The sequence below is a fragment of the Protopterus annectens genome, chromosome 6.part0 (genome assembly GCF_019279795.1).
Source record: "Protopterus annectens isolate FY-2018-M chromosome 6.part0, PAN1.0, whole genome shotgun sequence".
Classification (NCBI taxonomy): domain Eukaryota; kingdom Metazoa; phylum Chordata; order Ceratodontiformes; family Protopteridae; genus Protopterus; species Protopterus annectens.
In genome coordinates, this window is record NC_056737.1 from 1,476,557,043 (window position 1) to 1,476,584,472 (window position 27,430).

The window sequence follows — 27,430 nt, forward strand, 5'->3', positions numbered from 1 at the left end:
GGAAAGACTGTAAGAAAATTTAAAAAAAGAGTAGCAGAGCACAACAGAGCAGTTTAAAATAAAGACTCAAGAAATGCCTTAAATAAGCACAGCAAACAATAGTAACTTTCAAAGGTTTATTATGAAGACAATAGTAGACAAGATAGGGGGTGGAAAATAATGTCTCAGGATCATAGGGGAGATTAAAAGGCTAATGGCCCTGGGGCCGTTACAAGCCTAGCCAAGAATTTATCCCCAAAAAGAAACCTCAGTCAGCACCTGTTGCCCCTGTCAATGAGGTACATAGCTAGAACCCCTCGAAAAGATGTGACTACTTCCAGATTAGAACCATCAACACCATCACACATGCTAACTTCCTTAGTCCACTGAGACACACAGGCTGCCTTTTCTTAGATCGAAAAGAGTTTCACCCTCCAAACTGATCATTTCATACACCTGTTTTAAATGAAAGTGTACATATATCTTGCTTTTTTTTTTAAATCAAAAACCTTACAATATTAATTTAAGGGTGATAATTAAATAACTACCTAAAGGCTTTTGGAATGGATGGTAAGAACTGATGTGGAATAGTGTTTGAGTATAAAATGGAATCTGTTTTACCAAATGTAAGTCTAATGAAGTTCATACATGCAAGTGAATGGAAACAAATATAGTTACTATTTATTTAAAAATGTATCTAGCTTGTGGATTTTTTCATACTTCTGCATTTGCCTGTGTCTTTAGGAAGTTTATCTATACTTTATTGAATTGAAAACATCAGTTGTTCATTAAGTATGGTGATAAGGTGGTTACTGTAGTTTGTCTGGTAATGACTATACACTTTTTCTTCTTCATGATTCAGTCCAGGAAAAGTCTGCATTGCTCAAGGAAACTTTACTTCTCCCATATCTTTCTCCATCAAAATGCAGCAGTGTGATTTATATTTAATATCCATTTTATTTTTGCCAGGTGACCTACTGTATAATGTTAAGTTTTCTTAATACCGAGTCTTACAGCTCTGTTTTTCCCACAGCAGCTGTCTACACATTTCATATTAAATTATTGGCTTGCCACCCAAAAAAATGATATTGTAATCCCCAGTATTTTATTTAAAAATGTGCAGATGGACTCCAGTGCTTTTTTTTTCCATATTTCATCAAAACAATGTATGCAAGAAGAGATATGTCAGCTTTATATACAGATTTCTAACAAAGATAATAATTACATGATTTTCTATCCTGAATATTTTCCAAATAAAATGTTTGCATCCAGTGAAATGTCTCATAATGCAGATTCTCATGCCAGAAAGCAAATGCTAGCATGTTCTGGCACATCAAGAATTTGTAATATATCTTGGAAGCATACAGTTTGACTGCAGAATGTTAATGTACATTGTTTGCTTCCCACTGGATAAATGTGAGATTCTAATGAATTAATTAACAGTGTACACTCTTTTCTTCTGTCTCGGGCAGAAATTGCTTTTTCCATTTTATGCATTCTTGGAAGCTGTTAATGTTTTGTATGCATCCACATATTCTGCAAACATGTTACAACTAATCATTCCTATTCTACATAAGAATGTGTTCTCATTCTCACAGTCTTTTATTTATTTATTTGTTGTGTTTGTTTACCTTGAAAGTCCACTGGGCCTAAAAGAGCCCATTTTCAGTGGAGGCCCAGTGAGAAAGATACTTTCTACACACTGTGTAAATGGGGTGGCAGATAACTGATAGATTAATAGCTAGATAGATACCTACAGAGACAGACAGATAATTATGAAAGAACATATTATTTTAAACTCTTTAGAGCGGCTTGCCCTACTTATTCTTTTTTTTATATTATCCTCCATCTTGCTAATTTCCTTTTTCAAAACTACACTTAAAAAGCTCACATGTTCTTCCTTTGTATGTTTTTTGATGAAAAGATATGCACCATTGTTTTGTTCTCTGCCATCTGCCTTCCTTATGGCCCAAAATAAATATATACATAAATAGGTTTTATAAATGTCTACATTAGAAGAAAGCAAATAGTGTGAATTGTATGAAAATTAGCCAATTAAAAATACTTTACTACATACATTTTCTGTAAATGTAATATGCTACATAAAACAGCACTTTAACAGCACTTGACGAACAAACAAGTAAGTAAAAACATTTATTTTTTTCTAAAGGGTAGAACCGTTATCTCTCTTCCCTTATAGAGCTGAGATATATGTCTCTTTGCCATCTTTCTTATTATAGCTGACTATAAGGTGATTGCATTTTTTTCTGTATACTTGTGTTCAACTGCTTGAAACACTAAACATTTTTTCAAATTAAAACAATAGCAACAAAATAAATGGCAGATTTAAAATATAAATAGTTAAAATGTCAACCAATAATACTTAAAATGCATTACCCAAAGTAAAAACAGAAGACCTAAGTGATTTTTTTAGAAAAGATGCTCTCAAAATGATGTCCATTTTATCTTCATTTTCAATAGTCCTAGAAAATGCATCCACAAACAATCTCTGCTACTTCTCTAGTACTAATGCCTCGTCCAAAATCCAATATGGCTTCCGACCACATCACAGTATGACCACCATCCTTCTTAGTTTCATAAATGCCATTAATCTTAGCAGGAATACAGGTAGCAGTCTCATCGCCTATAACTTTTGTTAAGGCTTTGAACACTGTCGCTCACCAACAACTGGTAACAGTATTTTCCTCTTTGGGTAAAATACTCAACCATTCCCTGGTTTTATAGCTATCTGCCCAATAAGCAGCAAGCTGTGAAATGGCAAAATGAATCCTTAACTTTCCTTCCAGTCTCCATTTGTGTCAATCGAGAATCAGTCTTAGGTCCACTGGTATTTAACATTTTCATAAATACAATCCACACTGCAACCAAACATGCCAGCACAGTACAATATCCTAATGACTCTATCCTCATCTGATCAGCTCCAACACTTGACAGCCTAGATTAAATTACTCAAGAATCTTTCTCTTTTATTGAATCAATGCTCAGAATTGCTCATGTACTTCTAAAGCTAAAGAAAAGAAAAGAAGCTAGTACTGTTTTCCCGAAAATAACTCTCATATCAAAAACATACCTTTCAGGCAACATCAGCAAGCCATACCAAAACTGAAATAGTTTCATAGGCAACATTTTTAAGTGTCACATTGGACAACAACTTAAAATTTGTTCAACTTTTTTCAAATATCATTATTTGTTTATTTATTTGAATATGTTTAATGGGGTAGAACAGATCAATCCTGATCAATGTCAGTCTCAGCCCTGGAAGAAATGAAGAAAACAAACCAGAAGTTAGTTCTCTCTATAGAGTCAAACCTCACCTTTCAAATACATGTAGAAAAACTATTGCCACTTCTTACCACCTTCTGTCACTCCCTTACTCATTACCAAGTCTTATTGACCTGCACTCCACCCATAAAATTAAACTAAATTCTTGCTAGACTAAGATTGCCAAATTTGCAACTAACCTTTCCTACAAAATCCATCATTGCTTGGCTGTAAAAGAACTAAACTGAGCAAAACTGCATTACCTGACCTACACACAACTACTTACACTATATAATCAAATCTATAAATCTGAAAACTGTCTATCATTAATCAATATTCTGCAGGATTACACAAAACCTAGGGATCTATACTCAGGCTATAAATTCCTTTTACTTACCAGCAAATCAAACAATAGTTCTGGCTATTCATTGCACTCTTATTATGTCACTAAACTATGAAACTCTGTCCCCATATAACATAGAAAAAAAATAATCTAAAGTGCGTCAAAATTAAATAAATAATGTTTGCAAATTCTTGGTTATGCTCGTGCTCTGTACCAAGCTAACTAAACATTATTTCCCTTAAACTATCTTATACCAGATCCCCTTCAAAATATCAAAATCTCACATGATCAAACCTGGCTTCATTGAGATGACTCTATCAAAACTTTAGTCCATCGAACTCCTGGAACCGCAAAAATCAACCACGGGAAAAGAACCACTTGGCCACCATGATGAACCTTGCCCTTTTCCCACTGTAGTGCAATCTTGGAGTTGATATTGAGTCATCTCGATGAAATGGAATTTGATCATGTGAGGATTTGATATTTTGAAGGGGATCCCTTATACCGTATCATCAATCTTTTAAATGTTTCAAGGACACCCCATAAAATCCGTCTATTTTCTTTTTCCTTCTTTCATTTTTTTACTACATCTAAACTACATGACTCATTCTTATTTTTCCTTTCCACTCTCTCCTCTCTGATAATGCTAACTGGCACTGTGAAGATGACATTATTGTAGCTGCTAGCAAAGTGTTGACTGTCATGCCTTCTGCTATTGTCACATCACTTTATTTTTTTCAGTGTCTAACTTTTCATACCTTACATGCTTGATCCAGTATCCTTGTTATTGTAAATACCACTTGATTTTGATGTTAAAATATTTTTTCGGGAGCATTTCTCCCCAGGCCTCCAATGAAAAGGGATTTGCGCTCAGTCAGATTATCCTGGTCAAAAATCCAAAATAAAATACAAAAATTATACTAATAATAATAACAAATAATAGTACTAATTTGCACATCTAGATAAAGGAAAGTAGCTGATTCCAGAAGACAACGCAAAACAAAACAAACTCTTTTACAAATGTTTCAGAAGATTCACTGAACAGTTGAAGATCACACAGTTAATGATTTTAGTATATTAGCTAGAAATAAGATATCCCCCACACTTCTGAATAAACAAGCTTTTGCTTGTGCAAAACTAATACTGAAAATCAAGAATCCTAAATACAGAGATGACAGATACTATCAAGCTTTGCCTTTCCTGCGGCAAAGTTATAGAGCATGATGAAAATGCTCTAGCCAGCAGTTACCTGACTTTTGCACCTGCTTGAGTTAAGCCAGGACCCCACTTGAATGCACGAGTCTATGTCAGATGATCGAGTTTTCAGAAACTTGAAATTCATACGGTCAAGACCATATAATCAAGTTTCCAAAAACTCGAACATCAAAAATAACCACAAGTAACACAAAAACCTACCTTTTTTTTACATTTTTGCAAGGGAACAACCTCCCTTGTACCCACCACACCCCCTGCAAATTATATATACCAACTCAGAGATCGCACTATAGTGAGAAAAAGGGTAAATTTCCTGATCTGCACAGCACCATGTTCTCCAGTCAAAAGTTTCAGTTTTTCAAAAACTCTAATCATATGGTTTCGACCATATGAATTTCGAGTTTCTGAAAACTCAAAAAACTGATAGGGACCCAAATGCACAAGGTATATGGCACTCCAAGAGTCCAGCCAACATGACAGTATTCCACAGATAACCATTGGAATAGCCGAAGATGGAATATCGTTCTGAATCTGGTGAATAAGATAGAGATGCAAAGATAAAACCTTGACTACTGTCAACACATGCACTTTAGAATGAGTCTGTGTTCTGGAATCTCTGTCAGATTTTGAGATCGTAACAAAAGTTCCAATGTATTCTCACCAGCTGTAAGGTTTAAAAAGTGAGAAATGATAGGATGATGTGATGGTCTGGCAGTGACAAAACCTGCTATTACTTCTGTCTTTGCATGGTTGAGTGTCAGTTACCTTTCCGATATCTTCTGAAGTACTGAATTCAAATTCCATGTTAGGGAAAACAGCAAACTGCTAGCACCTGCTGGGGTGGCTATACCTTCCAAAAAAGTGTCATTTTACAATCTATTACTGATAAAAATGATAAACCAGAGAATAATTTCATATGTAGCAATCAGTACGATTCATTATCAGAAAAGTATTCAGACAGATAAAATCTCTTAATTTTTTTCTACTGTGGAAGCTTTGACATTTACATGGAACTACTGAGCCCACCTTCTTTGCTTCTTTGTCTTACTGCTAGCTACATTTAGATCATCTGGAGGTCCTAATGTCAGTTTTTGCATCAAAGTTTGTTAATATTTTCCCAACATCTGTGCATGCTTTTTCCAAACAATTGCATTCTTCATATAGCAGTGGAATTTTGCACAGGAAGTGCAATGCTATGTTTTCAACAATATCTCCACAATTATGTAACTCTGTTCCATCATTTCTAGAATTTCTAAGGCATCTTCTTCTTAATTTGAGTATAACCAGAACTCATATATCTACAAGTCCAGCTGCCTAGCAACACTTCACAAGGTGACCTGAAACAAGTAAGTATTTGTATGTAGGTTAATGCTTTTAGGAATGGTAATAATCCATTGCCATGATTGAGAGTCTGCAGTTGTAATAAGTCAGGAACCAGTGCTTATAAGACCATTTCACTTAACTCTGATACACTAAATATACCACAGAAAGATGTGTAATCTAAACATAAAATCTGGTCAATAAAATGAAATTAGTTGCAAGCTGTTGTACTGGATACTGCAAACATTCTATCCGAGATAACATACCATAAGCAACAAGCAGCTCAGCTCAGTACATGGCTGAGAAATGTTGCACTGCTGAAAAGCCAACTGTACTGCACAGGTTGTAAGGAAAAGATAATTGTACTCCCTTAAAAAATATGAATTAAAAACATGAAGTCAATGCCAGCAGGCAAGAAAAAATTTCCAGATCTGATATGCGATAATTTCAAGTTACTTAATCTATACAAACATAACGTTACACAAATATAATCTGAAAATTACATATAAATACAAAGAATGTGATGTAGTTACCACAGATATATAAATAATTCTTTGAAGAACTAGAACTGCCTTACATAAAATCATAGCTGCCTGTGAAAGAAAAGTATGCTAATACTGACTTAAACATACAGCAACTGAAAGATGCTACGGTGAAAGCATTTCCTCAAAGAATAAAATCAGCAAAGAAAGGAAATCAGGCATATATATCTTTCATAGAAGAAATAAGTTGATCCAAGGCTTAATGTCAAAACTGACAGACAATATTTCTGCAGGTTTTCCATGGTCTTCTAAGCTAATTGAAACAAAAGAATAGACCACTACTCCTGCCTCACCCTTATATTAACTCTTCTAGAAGTCCATGCTTTTAACTTGCATTATACCAATTCATTAAACTTCTGGAGCCATTCATCTAAGGAGGATTTCCAACACTGGTAGAGAAGTGAGAGAAACCTCACTGAGACTGATCTTATCAAGGCTGTAGATATAGTGTCAAATGATTTGACCTGCTAACTTAAAGACAAATAACCAAAACTGTCCATTCCCTCTGTTCAGGGTGATTATGCTAACCAACCAGTGTACACTGCCAGTAATCTTATCCCAAATTACTGATACATGAGGGCATGCCCTGACTGTATGAAAGCAGTCTGCACCACTTTACTCACAGTGTCAACAAGCATCATTCCTAATCTCACCTCTTCTAAAGAGCCCTGAGGAGTTAATCTGCCACATATGAAGCATTACAACATATATAAATCTAGCTAGTGCTGGCCAAGTGCTATCTCTCATGAAGATGAAGTAGCTTTGCCAGTCATACTCTGACAGATGGAGGTTAATCATAGCTTTCCATTTCTGCAGAGCAGAGTTAAGTACCTCTGCCAGGTTGTCTAATTCTCGGGAACAGATTACTTTGAGTATGCTGTGACAAAATCCCTCTCCACCCTCTTGGCAAATGAAAGACATCACCCTATACAAACTGTACTCCCCCTTGTGCAGTGATGCCACAAATACTATAACCAGGACAACCCAACCAGGACAAACTGTTCACACAGATCATATAGGGTTTTACACTGGCCTTGCAAACCATACCTTACATCCTTAATGAAGAGGATGCCTCCTAAAATCCATTCTTTCAACTATATAGGGTTAGACCCAACCAGAATCATAGACTTCTGCTATATAAACATTATGAGGGTTAGCATATTGTTCAATCTCAGTCTTCTGATTAGAAATTGATCATATCAGTGGTCTCAACCTCCAGGGTCCCTCACTTTGAACAGTAGAGTTGAACTAGTACTCTTTTTCCACAATGTTCTGACTCCTATTCCTGGTTTTATAGGTTCATAGGTTCATAGGTTCATACTAGGCTATCTGCCCTAGGGCATTTATAAGCCTAGCCAGAGTGTGTTTGGCTTTCACCACCCATTTTAAATTAATTTTGCTATGCCTTTTTTTGAGGTTAGTATACTGTGCCTCTGTCTAACAGTGACACAGAAGTGATAGCCGGGGTAAACCTATGATCTCCATTCCACTAATCAAGATTCCTCTTGAAGAGAGTCAATGTGGGACTCTGCCTAACCTGGACTGGGATTTTATTCCAGAGTGAAGGGAGCCTCTGGGTTATGAATCTGTCCCTCCAGCATGTCCTATTTATTTCAGTGCTGAGGTTCAAGTCTCTCGAGCACGTAGCTTGATGGGATTTGGATTTTCTGAGGTGCAGCATGTCCATTAATTCCGGGTTGGACATGGCTTTATACGTCAGGCACAGATCGCCTCTGAGCAGGTGGTATGCCACTGAGTAGAGCTGGAGTTTCTTTAACCGGGCAGCATATGGCATGTGTTTGAGCCCTTTGATCCTCTTGGTGAGGTACTTTTGGGGTCTTTCCAGTTGCTGCAGGTGTCTGGTAAGGTACATCCCAAAAGGGGCATTGTACTCAATTATGGGCCTGATGAGGGATGAGTAAAGAGGTACGATGACCTCCCTGATCTAGATGTGAATCCCTTCATGATTAGGTGGGCTATATAAAATGTTTTTCTAACCACTTTGGTCACGTGGTTGTCAAATGAGAGATTGCTATCAACTTGGGTCCCCAGGTCCCTAATGACTTCTTCTGTACTTAATGGATTACCACCTATGTGGTAATTTGTGAGCACTTTGTTTTGGCCAAAGGGATGACTATACACTTTTTGGCGTTTAGCTTGAGGCCATGGCTCTGGCACCAGTTGTCTGTTTCTATGAGGCCCTTTTGGAGGATGCTTGTGTCAGCTGGAGAGTTGATTATGGTGCCCAGTTTGCAGTCATCTGCGAACTTGGTCAGCCACAGTCCTTCCATGTTGGCCTGTACCGCCGAGAAATATATACCGAACAAGAGAGGTCCCAGGACTGAGCCTTGTGGGATGCCACTTGTAACTGGTTTAGAGTCTGACATGGCTCCAGCAATTCTAACTAGGTGGGTTCTGTCCTTGAGCCAGTTCGCAACCCATCTAGTGACATAGGGGTTTATATTTAAGCTGGTGAGCTTATCTATAATGCCCGAGTGGGGTATTGTATCGAAGGCTTTTGCGAGGTCCAGGTAGGCTGTGTGGACCACCTTCCCCTTGTCAATGGCCTTGGTGACTGTTTCAAAGAAATCGACCAGGTTTAAGAGGCAGGATCTGCCCTTAACAAAGCCAAACTGGGTAGGATCCAGTGTCTGTAGGTCCCCAATATCTTTATTTATGAGGTCCATGATGATCCTTTCCATAGCTTTGCAGACCAAGCTAGTCAGGCTTATGGGGCGATAGTTTCCAGGATCCATTGAGGCACCACCTTTGTGGAGAGGGACCACTGTTGCTGTACGCCACTCTTTGGGTACATATCCTGTAGTAAGGCTAAGATTGAACAGTAGTTTTATGTCTGGGTTTAGCTCTTCTTAGAGTTCATGTAGGACGCAGCCTGGGACACCATCTGGTCCCATTGATGCTGTGTTTTTTGCTTTGGAGAGGGCGGCTCTTACCTGAACATCTGAGATGTCAGGGGGGCAGCACTCTGTTGGGATAGATATTTGCCCTTTTGGTGGGGAGAGGGGGGAGAAGTTTGCACTGAACCTGTCAGCTAGGATGTTGGCAATGTCTGTGGGCTCGGTGTATTTTTTGTCATTTTGGGCTAATTCTGAGCATATCTGGGAATTCCCACCCAGGTTCCTAACATAACTAAAGAAAGCCTTGTGATTATCCTTAGTGTCCTGTGCAAATTTTCTCTCAAAGCTGGCCTTTTTTATGAGTGCCTGTAGTTTTTTGCTAATACTGATCAGAGATGCCTTCCCTTTTTGGGATTTTGCTCTATCATGTAGTAGCTTCCTCCTTCTATTGTATAGTTTGTTTATGGCTGGGGTCCACCAGACAGGACGTCTGCCTTTGGAGGATTGGGTTCTCTTGGTTTTATTTGGGATTGCATGATCCATGCATTCCTGAAGGTGTTCATAGAATGCGTTTATAAAGGATTCTGCGGTCTGGGCCGTATTTTCCACAGGCCCAGGGGCTTTGAAGGATTTCGCCTCGGTTTTGAGGCATGTGAAATTTGCTTTAGAGAAGTTTTTCACTGTGGTTTTATGGGCAGGGGGTGGGGTCGGGATGTGAATATCCAGTGAGATTAGTTTATGATCTGATCTTACCAGTGAGGGATACACTTCTGGTCTGGAGCATAGTGTCCCCATGTTGGTGATGATCAGGTCCAGTATGTTTTCCCCTCTTGTGGGAGTGGTAACAAGTTGTTCCATAGCATTTGAGTTTATAAATTCTAGAAACCTTTGGGCTAGGGTGATGGAGCTAGAGTAATGCTCCCAGTCTATGTTTGGGTAGTTGAAGTCACCCAATATAATGGTGTTTGGAGAGACCTTCATATTTTCCAGTATTCTCAGGAAGGCCAAGTGGGGTTCCTGTGTTTGGGAGGGTGGTCTGTAGCAGGCTATAAACTGGAAGGCAATTTTACCCACAGTTAGTTGCACATGGATAGTCTCTGATGCTTCATGCTATGCCACCAACCTGGAGGTGTGGGTATCTTTGACGAATATTGATACTCCCCCTCCTTTTGTGGTTCGGTCCAAGTTTTGGGGCCAAAAAGCATGGTATGTGGTATAACCTGGTAGTGCTGGGGTGCTCTTGGGAGCCTTGAACCAGGTTTCTGTTACTGCACAGATATCGATGTTCTCCATGCTAAGGAGAGTTTAGAGTGCATGCATCTTGAGGTTAAGACTTCTGGCATTGAGTAGCATTACTCTTAGTTTCTTATCCCTTGTGATACCTATGGAGGTGGGTTTGTCTTTTGAGCCTTGCCTAAAAAAGGCACTATGGGGGTAGCAAGAGCATTTGCCAATATCCGAAAGCCCAGGGGTGACAGGTGCAAGCTGTCCCTAGCGAAGCATCGTGGCTTGTCGAGCATGTCATCCCAGGCTGACAGGCATTGGATCCCCTTTGAATGACACCAACACTTAAGCCAATTGTTGAAATTGATCATCTTGTCTTCATATTGTGGCATCATTCTTGGTGAGGGTAAGATGCTACTCAAGGTCAGGGTCATACCGGCCTGGGCTACATGCTCAGAGAGCTCCTCTATGTCTCTTTTCATGTAGTCCAGGGAGGTACATCTCAGGTCATTCACACCAGCATGGACAATGACTGAGTCATATTTGTACTTGCCTTGGAGTGACCTGAGTGCTTGTGTTATGTGGCGGATCCTAGCGCCCGACAGGCAGCTCACCGTGACCTTCTCCTTGTTCAGCTCTTGCCCTAATTAAATGCCATCCAATCAAAGCAATTCCATATTCAAACAGATTTGATAGACCAAACCCCTATATGAAGACTGAATAAATAACTTCCTTGTACTAATTCTAGGTGCATCTCCCATCTGGATAAAAATCATTATACTTCTGTGGAGTGTATTAATTATAGGAGAAAAGATGGTATGAGGGAGGTGTCTAGGAATACGTGAGTCTTTCAGGAGGAAAAACATCTTTCTCACTTAGATTCTACTGACAAATAAGAGCATAATATTCTTCAACCCAGTCAATCACTTCATGATTTTTACCATGAGAGGTTTAATATTAAGATCCACCATTTTGTTTCCCACTTGCAGGGCCATTGTCATTCCTAAATATCTGATCTCATTAACAACCTCCACTGGGAAATCAATAGTACTATGATATTCTCTACAATTGTCTTCAGTCAGTGGGAACAATATAGATTTCACCCTATTCTTCATCAACCCAGACTGATGCTCTACCCCTCGCAAAATATAGAAGAGGGAGTGTATGTGTCTACCTCGGTAACTTAGCCAGACAGCACAGTCACCTGCAAGTCGAGTGGTAAAATAAGTGTCTTCCTCCCATAACTAAACCCCAAATTGGATGCATTGGGATTCAGCATATATTTCTACCATGGAAGCTACCAAAACAAATAACAATAGGGAGAGAGGGCATCCCTGACAGGTGCACCTCCTTACATGGATTGCCAATGACATAATCTTGTTTGTGAAAACTAGAAGAGTTTGGGCATTAAACTTTTGTGTTTAAAAGATGAGTTTATTTGGAATCATATCCTAGAACTGTACATTAGCTCACCTGTTCAGCAGAACATTGTGTAATTTTTTTTCATTCTCTCTATGTTACCCTTCTCTGGTCAATACAACACTCAGAGGTTTGGATATAGATAGATGGATGGATGAATAGACAGACAGATAATTAGAAAACATCATATTTTGTTTGTCCCAAGCTTTATTCCCCACTATTTAAACCACACAATTCCCATGGCTATACCAGAGGCCTTCCAACTATGTGGTCCATTCCATGTTGCAAATTTCTTTTCTATCGTTTTGCTTACAGCAATGCCAAAAAGTATGTAACAAGTCAGCTTTCTTCTTATATCTCCTCCACTTAGATTTTGATGCTAATTTATTTTTAAGGAGTCTTGTCATTGTTAAGGTTTAGTAGTATAACATTTTCATGTGGTAATGTCAGATAAAAGACAATTTCTTTATGGATAAACATTATTCTCAGATACAATGACCAGTGGACCCATTGGAGTAGTGTGCAAATCTTTCTCTGTTCTCTCATTTACTATGTAGAAATCTAAGTGCAGCTTCTGTTTTTGTTGTGCACAGTTCTCTATGCATTGAATGGACTCTGACTTACTATTCTGTACTTACTTCAGGGAACATTGCGATTCGTATCTTTTTCTTTTCTTCTTCTAATTCTTACTTAAAGTTTGAAGGAAAATGAACAGATTTTTCACATAGATAATCCAATAATTATTATTAAGTAAACCTTACCTGTTTAACTATGCCTTGAAATGGAAGAAAACTTATTTCATTAGCTGATATACACAAATCTGTTACTCTCTGTTTAATCTAAACCCAGACCTTAGTCCTCCACCTTTGTTTTTTTTAAAACTGCTTTGTGATCTTTGTTACACTATGTTTTGACCAAATTGATTCAACTTTTCCTTATCTCCTAAACTCAACAGTTCATTTTGCCATACTTGAATCCATTTATCCTAGACTATTCCCTTTTGTGTCTGTGATAACCTGATGCATTCCTATTCTTTCTTTCCATCTAAAGTTGTCCTATCTCATTGCATGAAATTGTGTGCCAATGCTTTCGAGAGAATTGTTTGAGCCCCAAACTACCATTTGCAAGTTGTAAATACAGCCTAATCTTTACCTTTCTTGCACCTTGTTATCCTTTGTAAAATCTTCAGTCAGGATATGCATTTTCACAGAGCATGGATGGTTGTGTGGAAAATGGATATGTGTGTCATTTCTGGTGAGAGTATAATATTTATCACATTTATTTTTCCTGTTAAGGAGTTAACCTTACTACCTTCTTTGTCTAATTCTTTTATACTTCTGTAAATGATAACTACTGCTTACAAAGACATGCATCTGGAGCATTTCTCCCCGGGCCTCCGCTGAAAATTGGTTCGTTCCAAGTCGGATTTTCCCGGTTCACAAATGTAAAATAAAAATAAATAAATAACTATACGTTTGTTAATTTTCACCACACTGCATTCTTTATTTCTTGTACTATACAGTATGTATAATATGACCCTCCTCATGAATTTATCCTCATGTCCCCTTCTCTTTAGGTTCCCTTCCCTTTCAAATGCATCTTGGTTGAACTCAAAAGCCTGAAGCTGCAAAATATTGAAGTGACTTTTAAGTGAATTCTTTCCCTGGGAAAGAATTTGCTTGGCCGCTTCATTACTTTGTCATTTTCAGCAATGTAGTGCGGTATTGGAGTTGGTATATTTAAGTAGGGGGGGTGTGAGGGGGCGAAGCCCCCCACTTAATGTAATGCTTAAAGTGTTTTATTTTATTTATTTATTTTTTTTGTTGGAACAGCGATTTTTTTCCCTAGGAAAAAATCGCTGTTCTGATAGTTCGAAACTGTAAACTTTCGCTTACATAGGGTCGATTAATTACCGTTCGCTTTTTTAAGCATTCGGTGATCTAATATAGACCGTCTCTTTACATGTACATAGACCAATTAACACCATTTTTATTCATTGCACACTAGTCCAGAAATGCAGGCAAATTCTCTAAATATGAATAGAATTGTAGGGGGTTATACCCTCAACATTTCTAGCCATGCAAATAGAGTCATCATTACAATGGTAAAACAATGCTTAACTTCCTTCATCATCAAAAAACTGCAGTTCCTCTTTGACCTTTAAGATTACTTCTTCTATCAACAACATGAAGACCTCCACCAAGACCCTGCCCAGCACCTCAAAATATGTTATCATTTGTGGGTTTCCTCTTTTATTTAGGATGTGGAATAAAAAAACTCCAATCAACAGAGGTAAAAGATTTTTGATCAAATGGACTAAGTTTTCATTTTGTACCATTCACAAGGTTGCATTAAGGAAGCTAGCTAGAGACATCCAGTTGTGTACTGCTTGTTTCTTTCTGTAAATTTAGCTGTCATTTTTGGATTAAATGGGATAATGATTTAACTAATCAAACATAAAACTTTAGCCAAAATTGTAATATATATATATATATATATATATATATATATATATATATATATATATATATATATATATATATATATATATATATATATATATATATATATATTTATGGGTCCTATTTGTTTTATCGACACTACGGTTCAATGAACTGTACATTGTCAAAATTACTTTAGCGAACGTGCATTTTGTCGAACATACACTTTCGCTAAAGTAAACAAATAAAAAGAAAAACATGCAGTTTGAATATTGCCTTAGTTGTACAGCAACATATACTGTTGCTGTACAACTAAGGAAAGTTTTGCTGAGATCGTAGTATAGTGGAGGTAAGGGAATATTCCCTTTTCCCCATTGTAGTGTGATCTTGGAGTGATTTAAAAACATAGATCCATATATATATATATATATATATATATATATATATATATATATATATATATATATTAAAGAGCTCTGCTTGGTTATCAGTAGATCACTTTCATCCCATCTATAAAATGCATTTGGAAATTGTTCAAAGTCATTTTTGTTCTTTCTGAATTGCCATTTTCATTTCCTATATTGTCTGTTTTAGACACATTTTTGACTTTAGGTGGATTTCAAACCAAAAGAGGATGTTTTTGCTAGTGATCACATAACCCAGAGACATGAACATGCAGGTAGTTTGCTCACCTCTGTGTGTATTCATGCTTATATTCAAGTACCTCACAGCTGCTCCATGGACACAGCAACCCACAAAAGGGTTCCACTACAATGTTATATCTAACTTTATTATATAAATGGTAAGGAAATAGGGGAAAAGGACTTTCAGAAATAGGAACAAAACATAGAGGAGCACACAGAAGGACTATGGTGAAGATAGGATTTCAAGTGGCGATATGTAATTGTTTTTGACTGCAAATCTTACTATTCTAAACTTCAAGCCTAAAATAAATCCAATCCAAAGAAGTTCTGGAATGGTATCACCAACCTCATCAGTCCTGGCCAAAAAGCTAATCCCTGCCCTGACCACTACTCCCCTCACCATATTATTTCCACCAAATTCAACACCTTCTTCATAGACACTATTGCTAAGCTCACTACATCTTTTCCACAGACCTCCATGATTCCATTAACTCCTATTTCCAATAACCCCCCTTCCTCTACCACACTCACTTCCCATCCCTCTCTCTTCTCCTTCAAACTGATCTCAGTAATCACTATAAAAAAAACTCCTTCAAAAACTAAAATTCTTTACATACACACCTGACATCCTGCCAACTAACTTCCTTAAGTTAGCTGCAAATGGCATTGCAATCCCCATTTGTACACTAATCAACAGATCTATCCAACAATCTTATGTACCCCTTCTCTGGAAAAAAGCCGTCATCATTCCATTACATAAAGGAAGCAGCAGCACTGACATCCCTAACTTTTGCCTTATCGCCATCCTCTCCCCCATCTCAAAGATCCTTGAAAAAAGTGATCACCTTCAACTTTTACCATACCTCCTGGATAACCACTTATTTACCCCTACAAAACATGGATTTAGACCTGGCCACAGTACCACCACAGCCCTGGTATCCTTTCTTGAAAACATCAAAAACCCCAGAGTTTCCAGTAATATTGTATCTGCTCTTCTCTTAGACCTTTCTAAGGCCTTCAGTACAATATCCCATACTCTTCTCCTTTCTAAGCTCACCCAACTTAATTTCTCTCTTTCCTCTATAAATTGGTTTTCCAGTAATCTCTCTGACAGACAATAAGCCGCAAAATGGAATAATATTACCTCACCTTACCTTACCAATCAGGGTGGCATTCCCCGAGGATCTATCCTGGGTCCCACTTATTCAATATCTTTATAAATGACTTCCATAAATGCATCCACATTGCCAAACTCATCCAATATGCAGACAACTCTGCAATTATTTGCCCTGCAGAATTGCTTCCCAGACTTGTACAATTAACACAAGCAGCTTTCGAAAGCACAGAGATTTGGATGCAAAATAATCACCTAGCCCTTAATGCATCCAAAACTAAAATCATGATCTTCACTCCTTCTAAAAACTCCAAAATAGACACAAATATCTTTTCCATAGTTAGCCAAAATAAAACTCCCATCAAAATAGTCTCTCATACTAAACTCCTAGTCATCCTTATAGACGAAAAGTAAAAATTTGACCTTCACCTCTAAGCCAACATATAGAAAACCCATCAGAAACTCGGAATGCTTTACCAGCACAATCGCTTCCTCACACTATCAACTAAGCTTACTCTCTCTACTACATATGTTCTCCCCTCCCTCATGTATGGGGCTACTCTCCTCATCAACCTGCAGGCAACCCTCAAAGCTAAAGTAGCTTCCTGCTACAATAAAATTGCTAAATTTGCAACTAGCTTTAAATCCCTGTCCTACCACTGTTACTCCCTTCACTCCCTGAACTGGCTGGAACTCCCTCACTACCTATCCTACATTCAACTTTCCACTGTACAAAAGCTCATTTTCAACCCCTCTCATTGCTCCTCACTCACATCCATCCTCAATATGCATCTTCCTACCCGAACCCTCAGATCTTACAATCAAAACCTCCTTGCTGTACACAAACCATCATGTAATCCCTGTTCAACGTCTTCTATCTTTCTCCCTTGCATGCAAATGGAACTCACTCCCTTCCTACATCCATACTAAACAAATTCTTTCCTCTTTTAAGGCATTGCTACACTCTTATCTCTCCTTTTCCTGGGAATGCTCCTGCTCTCATCCATCCTAAACCCCCCTTTCACTTCTCCTCCTGCCCACACTGCCCTATCCCCTAGCTCAACTATGCTTTCTGCCTGCCACATATGGGGGGGGGGGTGAATATGTACATTTCCTTTTAGGAACCTTAGATGATGCTTCATGGTGTCAGTGAAGGTACTAAGAGCCTCAAGTCATTTTGGTCCTCACCATCCACTAAACCACATGTTGGGTGATCCAGGAGGATCCCTCTCTGCCACTCTTCATTGAGGATACTACCCCTCCACCACCAGCAAAGCAAAAACTATCACTATACAGAAAGGTAGGCGTGAGAACTGCTGCAGACATAGAAGTCAAATTGGTAGCCAGTGCAAAATGCTTTGACTGTTCACTCACGTATACCTGCACAATATCTGTTCATGAAGCAAAATTAAAATAAATAGAAAAAAACAAAACAGCCAAGCAACATAAAAAAGTGGAAAAAATAGAAGTGACACAACTACAAATGTTCAGTGTTATGTGGTAAACTTTATTTAGTATCTGAAATATTGAAAAATAAACCAACAGACCAACAAAATAGCATATTACAAACCCGATTTAATATTGAAAATAAGAATAAACTTATAAAAGAAGTACAAAACTTCAATTATATGTCGTAAAAAGTATTCAGCTATGATATTAACTGGAGAGAAAAAACATTGAAGCTAAATAATGTCAAATAACTGATATATCAAACAGAAGAAAATAGACATACAGTTATTTAGTAATATTTTCTAATATTATTGCAAAATGGCATCAATACCTGCAATGCATAACAATCACACTAACACCGGGTGAGCTTGGCCTGTTTCCATATCCTGTGAAAACATAAAAGAAAGAGTAATAATCAAGGCAATTACAGTGACAGATACCAGGCAAGTTGTATTGTGCAATGCAAAGACAGAGTCCTTACAGTAAAACTGAGCTTCTGTCTTCACAACCTCTTCTTCCCACAGTTGGAGAAGGTTTGGACATCTTCTATTCAGATCATTACACTCATACCAGTATTGCTTCCAGAACAAGCTATGCCAGTAGCATCACTCTCTACCCTGGGATTCTCACGCCACACATTCACTTTATAAATAGGAGCTTTATAATCTCCAAATAGGTGATCCTGATAATCTCTATGAATCAAGTTTAGAAAGACCATGTACATGCTGCTGCCTCCGGCAGGATCTCTGCAAGAGTATGAATCAGCTACTGCAAAATTCACTCATCAGGTCAACTTCAGGACTTGAAATTGAAGTCATAGTGCAAGACCACATAAGCAGCACATCATGAACACCAACTGATTTGTATTGGCAGGCAGCATGGTAGCACAATGCCCATCAATAATGCCATAATGCATGTTGTCAGTTGTGTGTTGCAGAGTGAAACTAAAGCAGTTAACCTCCAAACGTGTACACACCCTACAAGACCTCAATGTCCATGACTGGGTTTGGTGTGCAGCAGGGTAGCATAATGGCCATGGTCACTAGCGTGATGCAAAGATTAGTTAACTCAGCATGGTTCCTCAGGTGAGCACATGATATGTGACTTTCCAGCCCATTCATGAGCAGGAACAGACTGTGTAGCTTACTATAGGTGTGATAATACATAGATGCTCATAGATTAGTTCTAAGTAACTGCCCTCATGGGTCATTTTGAGCCCAGCCAATTATTCCATGTAAGAATCAAACCCTACACCTTTTGTCTGTAAGGTAAACACTGTAACCATTATGCCAACCTCTCACTGCTGCCATGATTCATAGAAAGTTCATACCAAATCACTTAATTAGCATAACAGCTTTGATAAAAGACCTGTTTTAGCATGATAAGTGAAGCTATTATACTTTTGTTGGAGACTGTGTTGTAGCAAACAATACAGAGAATTGGAATAAATACATATCAAATTTATGTGTTATACAGGGCAACTTGCAGCAGGTTTTGGGCTTTGAAATTGCAGTTTCTGCTCAAGAAGATATGTCAGCAAAAGGGACTGTCATACAGCAGTGAGTTGAGGGGAAACAGTTAAGGCTTAAAATGGGGCACAAGAGCGGCTAGCCTACTACTTACTTATAAACCCATGATAACACTGCACAGGCCACAGCATTGGACTGACAGGTGGAGGAGGAAGTTTCATCACAAAAGGGCACAGGGAATGGGAAAGGGCAAGTCAGGTTGAAATTCTGTGGAAGGTGTCATCCTGACAGGACACAGAGAACTGTTAGAATAGGCTGCAGTCCTATTTTGGCTTCAGTGTGATAGGGCAAAATGAGCTGTTTGGGTGGATTGCAGTCTCATGGGAGGCTTCAACATGACATGGTACACAGAAGTCATTCAGACTCAGTCACAGTCCCGACTTGTAAATATCAACAGACAATGCCATATATGCTCTGACAGCACAGCATGCTACAAAGGAGATTGGGCTTTAGTACATAAGCCAAACAGGATAACAAGCATGACTCATACACCCAACGCGGCCATATTATGGTCAGTCAGAACAGTTACACTATAGCAGTCCACAGGCTGTAACCACTTCAAGGGGTGCTGGGGATTGCCTGTAGACAATTTTTGGCTAGCATATACTACTGTGGAAACAGAATTTTATCCACATGTGAAACCCACAGGTGTACATGTCTTTAGCAGGATATCTGGCATGAATCATTTTCAATCTGTAACTAAAAAAACATTTTAAAACACTGGGATATCCATGGCAAAGTTTTGCCTGAATAAGATGCTGAAAGGCCTAGTAAGCACGATTAACTTTCTAATGCATCTCTTAATGGTGCACTATTACTTGGTCATAGTTGTAAATATTTGGTGTTTCCAACTAACGTTAACCTCCCTCAAAACTACAAGCTCCTGCACCATATAATACAGCCACCCAAATCAATTATTTGTTTGATGCACAATACAAAGTCTACCCTTTTTTCCCAGGTATATTTCCATACTTTACATATTTATCACTAGTGCTTTTTATTAACCTATATTCTCCCCTTCATCCCCTTCCAATTCTAGATCTCTATTAGTCCAGTCCAATATCAAGATTTGATATGCCTGTTCTATTTACAAACATCCCCTCACATAGTAACCTACCCGAAACACCCCACACTGGTATTAGGGTAACAAATACAAAAATAAACATATACATCATGATTACTCCCATATGTACTCAACGTATGCACAAAAAGTGAAGTATAGTATGGATAATACTGCTCATCATACATAACAGCACATGGCACTATGCTATCAAACACCTTTCAGAAATAAATGCATAAAAATTGGCTTATCTGATATTACCAGCATTAACAACAAATCCTAGAATTGTGACTCAGTGAAAAATTATTATAGTACTCAAAATACGTTTCTTATGGTGACACTGATTTCTTTATATGTGTCATCACAATGTCATTTCCAACTAACTCTCCTTTGTATGTGTATTGCTTTTCATTCAATGTTGCCGATGTCTGTTGTATACCTGCTATTGTGCATTTCTTCTTGTCTTATAAACACTTCATATGTATGTTTATCTTTATTTGATCTCATTGAAATAAATGTTATTTCAAATCTACTCATACTGAGTGCAGGTCATGGCTAAAAGGGTCTATGGACTGGTTAATTTATCCCATTACCAAATTACAATAAAATAAATAAAAATTGAAGGAACAGCGATGGCTGGAAAATTTCACCACAAAATAGACAGAGGTGCGATTAAGGTCCCTATGCACATAAGCTATGCATATTCTTGACATCAGTAAAGCTGACAAGGCCTACCAGGAACATGTGTAACAAGAAGTGCTACACAGCTTCAGTGCAGTGGGTCACAATAAAAGGACAATACGATATTTGTGTTTTTTAATTTCTCTAAGTCTTTTGGGTTTCTAATACCATGACAGGAATGGACCCCATTCCTAAGTCAAAGTATGATTAAAGTTCATGAATAGTATTGTTTCAATCTTTGATGACAGCCAGTAGTACTCTTCGCAGCACCTGCAGTGTGCCCAAGATCACGGATATGTTATTTCATGATAGCATCAATGACCAGGAAATTGTCACAGACAGATAAGTGTCGTGGAAGTGGAGGAATGTCTGCTAGATATCAATAAGGAAAGTAAGAGAACCCTCATAATGCAAGATGGCTCAGGCATAGAAACCCAGTTGATGATGACTGCCTGAGTGTCCGTAGTGGATGCCCCAGGTTAGTAGTGGCATGTGCTATTCCTGAAGGACATCAACTTATTCCTAAGTAAGGTTTATTGAGACAAACAAATGCATCTATATCACTAGTGATATCAGGGCTACAGTAATTGCAGTCTGAACTGCATGGTATGAATGTGCCCAGAGGCTATGCATAGAATTTGCATGTAGCATTCGGGTGGTACATGGGGAAGGGAGTCACAGACGTGATCCCACACTGTTACATGCATGCTATTTCTTTTTATTTACAAGTTTCACTGGAAGGGGATACATTACAACAGTGTCAGTGAGTCAATTGGATGTGATAATGACAGCACCATGCACGTGGTTTAATCTGATGACTCAGTGTCAGTGTTAACAATGTTAAAAGTGGAGAGTATACTCACATCACCTATAGTGGATATTTAAGTAGAAGTCAGGATAGACCTCCAGCATCCCTTCTGTTCAGTAAAGTTTGTCCCATCAATGATAGTAATACCCCTGCTACACAGGTGTCACCACCACAGATGGCAACTGAGAAAGAGATATACTTCTGTGTGAGGTGTATAAACACTGTATAGCAGATATATGTACAGGTCATCACCTCCATGACTCCAGAACATTTACTGATCTTGGTGATTCCCTGGTCATCCATCATTAGATGTGCTGGTCATTGAGCCAGGTTGCATGAGCTGTATGAAGACCTACAAGTACTGCAGGGACTGTGGAACATTCTGCAAGTGTATGCAGAGTGACATGGCATAGATGGACCAGGAACAAACTTGCTGGTAAGGGAAGTGGTGGCTCAGTCATCATCTTTTGGTGCATCTGTTCAGACACATGGAACCAGCCACCATAGTCTTACTAGGAAAAGGATGTACATTACACAGGCATATTGCAGTCTGACACAGATGGTGCTCATCAATCTAGAAACTGCTCTACTGTCCATCTTTCACATTGTTAACTCTCTCCTATGCCATGGACACTCATATGGTATAGCAGGTACTTATTCAGCTCCACCCTTTCGGCACTGTACCAAGTAAGTGAATCAAAGTCATGCAATTTAATGCCATAGTGTTCCAATGTAGCTCTAGTGAGATATCAATCTGTTCATCAACCTGCAGATGCCAACATTATGCCAGCATGCCTTATCATGGGCCACAGTGGGCTTACTGCACATGGACCTGATGTGATACTTAATTCCTTGCACATAATTTCTTCAGTTGTGGTACTGCAGAACCATATGGTTCACCTAGCTAGAATTCCACTCTTTAAATCTCTATTCATCACTGTAACATGCAATCATGATACCACCAACTTTCTAGCCAAGTGCTTGGCTACTGCATCTACCACCCATGACCCTTCCACCTAAGTCAGTATTGCTCTCCTACCACTGTTAACCACCACTATTGGGCAAAAGATGATTACTGTGATCTGCCTTCTTCTAGCCCATTTGTATATGGTATTGTCTGATGCAGAATATGGCAAGACAATGCACTATAATGAACAGTGTGGATGTCTTATTGTATGCATTAGTTTTATTTTGTGTTTCCATACTCATTGACCACAGCTGCGGATATGAGACCACCTGCATGTCAGTGCCACATTGTTTTGTGCTCACCTCTGTGTCTCACGAGGACTGAGGACTCCACAACTGTCTCCCCTTGTTCTGCTGCCATAGGTATTTCAGACAATGTTATTACATTTTTTGTAGAATCCCATTATAATATTATGAAGCATTCACAGACCTGCCAGATAGATGAATTTTGGAAAATTCACACACATGAAATGCTGGTATAAGCTGTCCATGTGATTCAGAGGTTAAGGTTGTAATAGGCTACAGTTGCAAGCTGTAGTTACTGTAGTAAAGCTTTTGATTCCCCTAACCCTCTAGTGTCTGCTGTGTGACCTTGAGAAAATCAGTTAACCGGACATTGCTCTTGGTTTGCCCCTTAAAATGGAGTGTATTTTGAGTGGGCCTACCTGGTTAACAAAGAGGTATTATTAATACATGCCTGAAGTGGATAAAATCCTCTGGAAACTGCATGGATAGCACACAGAAACATTATATAATACCTTCTATACTGCACACCAACTGGCAGGTGATGAGGTGGCAGGATTTCAGCATGTATATACCACATGACATGTGGATGATTGGCCATGAAAGCAATCTGGGTACAGTCAATAGAACCTAGAACCTTGGAGAAATTGCAGCATCATAGAATGCCCAAAAAGTGGTGTTTCTCTCATTTCTGAATGCAACAACCAAATGTGCTCATCCACATGCTGCATCATTATTTTAAGGACCCAATGTGAGATTCACAGTGTCAACACTTAACAAAACTTCTAATGTATCCCCTGTCTGAACTTGAAATTACTCACAGCAATGGTGATCAATATCAGAGAAACCTTTGTGATCACAGGGTGAGGCAGTTTATGTTCACCCCCTCAATTCAGTTTTAGGATTGCACGTTTGCTAGCTTGGAAATTATGTCTTAGTTCCAACAGAACCAGTTGACTATATCCTGGTCATGGAAGGAGATGGTATGTCAGCAGCTGATGGGCTTTTCTGCAATGTGGAAAGTAGTGATACACAGTATTAAATAAACTTACTCTCCATGCAACAACTAGCACAGGATGACAAGTTAAAGCAGATGCCATTCCATGTATCTTAGCATGAGCGATATACCTGCACAACAAATAATGATGGCTCATTATGCTAATTTTAGATATCTGTATGATGCTGCCCAGTTTAATTTTATATTTTTCATATGCAATGGCTATCTTTAGCATATTGACACTAATTTTCAAGTCATTACAAGGTCACTTTCATACAATACTTAATTTGATATTTTCCATTTCCTCTAGAGCAAGGTCACTCTATGTGTGTTTTTGTCACCATCTCCCTGCATGACACTGCTCACCATGCTATTATCTGTAATGCACCACGTCATTTGCTTCTGAATACCTTTATGGATTTCGCTTTTTTAGTATTTATAACTATAAAAAGTCTTTCTTACATAATCCCCCGGATTCACGAAACCTCCATGTAAGACTTAATATGTCTTACTCGGAGGCTGCAGTTGAACGGTATGACGTCAGTGTGCCATGAATATTCATGAGGGCATGCTGATTCATCCTTAACTCTTACACAGACTGAGTAGGCAAGCAGGGGGCCTGTCCGACTGCCGAGCAGTCTAAAAGTCCACGCTCCTGCAAGGTTTTAAAAAGCATAATGTCAACAAACAAGAGCGAGTCCGCCCAAATGTACTTGCACCCAACACCACACTCCCTGACACTGTAAATCCCCATCACAGTTATAAAACGTAAAATATTAATTTTATTTTATTTAAATCCACAATATAGCTGCCCGTATTTGTGCTTGTTTGCGTGGGTGTGCACATTGCTTAACCACAGTTAGCAATTGTGACAATGAAGAGCATATAAGAACTACTTATGCAAATGAATCCAAATAGCAATAGTGTAATGGTAGAGTGTAGCACACAGAAAAAGCATTCAGGGTTCGAGTTCCACCACTCCCCTTCTTATTTATGTTTTAAATCAGAATTTGAAATAATACCAGACATATATGATTAAAATTTTATCAAAAGCAGTGACATGGCCAATGTATCAGTGAACAAAATATATATTTTTAAAGGACCCAGATATATAATAGCCTGCTGTTAAGCAACATTTTACACAGCTAAACATAGGTACCCATAGTTTAATAGCACTTTACCCATCTAAAGACAGGTGCCCATAGTTTAATAGCGCTTTACCCAGCTAAACAGAATTGCCCATAATTTAATAGTGCTTCACCCAGCTAAACAGAGTTGCCCATAGTGTAATAGCACTTTACCCAGCGCAATAGAGTTGCCCAAAGTTTAAAAGCACTTTACCCAGCGCAATGTGTTTGCGCGGATATGTGCGCCGCACCAACCAGGGCACTGTAGGGCACCAGGGGGCAACGTAGAGCTAAGTTGCTTAAATGCAGCCACACCCCCCTAGCCTTTCTAGACAGTATTAAAATAAAACAACGACAAGGTTCGAACCCAGGACCCTTTGCATCCTAATCAAAGTACGGAACAACTAAGCTATGACAACAGAGGGGAAGCAGCCACTATTAACATTCATAAACTTACGAATGGTAGTTTAACCATTACTAAGCAGGTCTGCAGTCAGCCGAGAATTTTACAAAATGGCCAATCACAAAAAAGTGCGGGAAATGCAGCATATTTAAGCCCCATAGGCAGGAATACATGCCATAACTGATTGTAGCTCACATTTGCAGTTAGAATGGCAGGTGCAGGAGAGGGTTAATGCTTCCGAGCGCAACATTGGGGCATCGAGGAGTCCAAATACATGATTTGGCTCCTTGTCTACCATCGCGAGACAAGACTCCTGCAGGGCCAGTTCCAACGAACGGAGTACAAGGCAGAGGCTTGGAACCGGTTAGCTCATGACCTCACCAGTGCCACAGGCATTCCTCGGACTGGTGAGCAGGTCCGTCACCACCATGCAGACCTGAAGAGATGAAAGCAGGACTGCCTGAACCAGTGGATACAGGAGGCCCGTGAGATGCAGAATGCCCCACAACTGAGTATGTAGCCATGGAATGCAGTATGTAAGAATTGATAATGGAGTATGTATAACGGATAGGTATGTCTCAATATCCCTTCATTTACTTTACAGCTGCAGGTGACCGCGCTGCGAATCAGCAAGCCTATGTTGATAGGCTGCTAAGGTTGCACCAACAGGCAGGTTAGTGATTATTCTGCATGTATCGTTATATAAAATATGGGAGGGAGCATGAAAGAATGTGTTGTAGTACAATAAAACAGCCATGGAATTGCCTGAATAAGTCCTCTGCATGTACTGTCAGATAAAAACATCAGAGAGGCAAAAAAAGAGTGTAGTAACCCATTAAGAAAGGTAACATATGTTTGGAATAATATCCCTGCAGGCACTGTCATATAACATAAGTGAGTGAGTCTAAAAAAAGATTGTTCTAACCTATTAATAAAGGTATAATAAGTCTTGAACATGTCTGCCATAAACACTGTTAAAACAAATAGAGGAGTGAGCCTGTGGAAAAGTGTGCAATGTCATTAATAAAGGTATAAAACCCAGTGTGTGTCTGTGTCACAGAGTCTGAATTGTTGTAGTACCTTTGCATTATACAAACAGTACTGTTTGAAAATGTGCTGGCAACCCAGAGTTATGCAGTCCCATATAAAGTGGGTGATGGAAGTACTAGTAGCTGTGAAACATATATACAGTCCACAATAGTCAGTTACTGGCTGGCATGAATAAGTAATCCTGGCACACGTGTAGCATGTAATTATTCACCAGAAATGTGAGCGTGTGTCAAGAAATGCAGGGTTCTGTACAAATCGAAGTGAAAATGTCATGTGAAAACATCCCAGATATGTAGATAAAGAAATATAAATGCAAACAAGAAATATGTAGCAGTAACATCTGCATCCTGGACAGTTAGTATGTCAGATATAGGTCAGGCATATATTGAACTAGCCAAACCCATACACAACCTAATGTATGTTGGCAAGTGTAATAATACAGGTAGGGGGTTTACACTTTCAGTCACTGGGAATGTAGTGTAGACTAAAAGGTCATTATAAGATGTTAACCAAGGTTTTTTCTACACCCTACCATATGTACATAAACCATGCAATTCCACACCTCAATGGGTATGTGTAACCTTAAATATTTGTTGGGACATATGTCCTATTGTTTTATAAATATTTGCATTGATGATGATGCATGTGCCCTGTTCAAACACCACGTTCATGGTGGCCTGTTGCTACCAAACATCCCTGCATGCTGTTGGAATATCCACTGACGTTCAATATATGC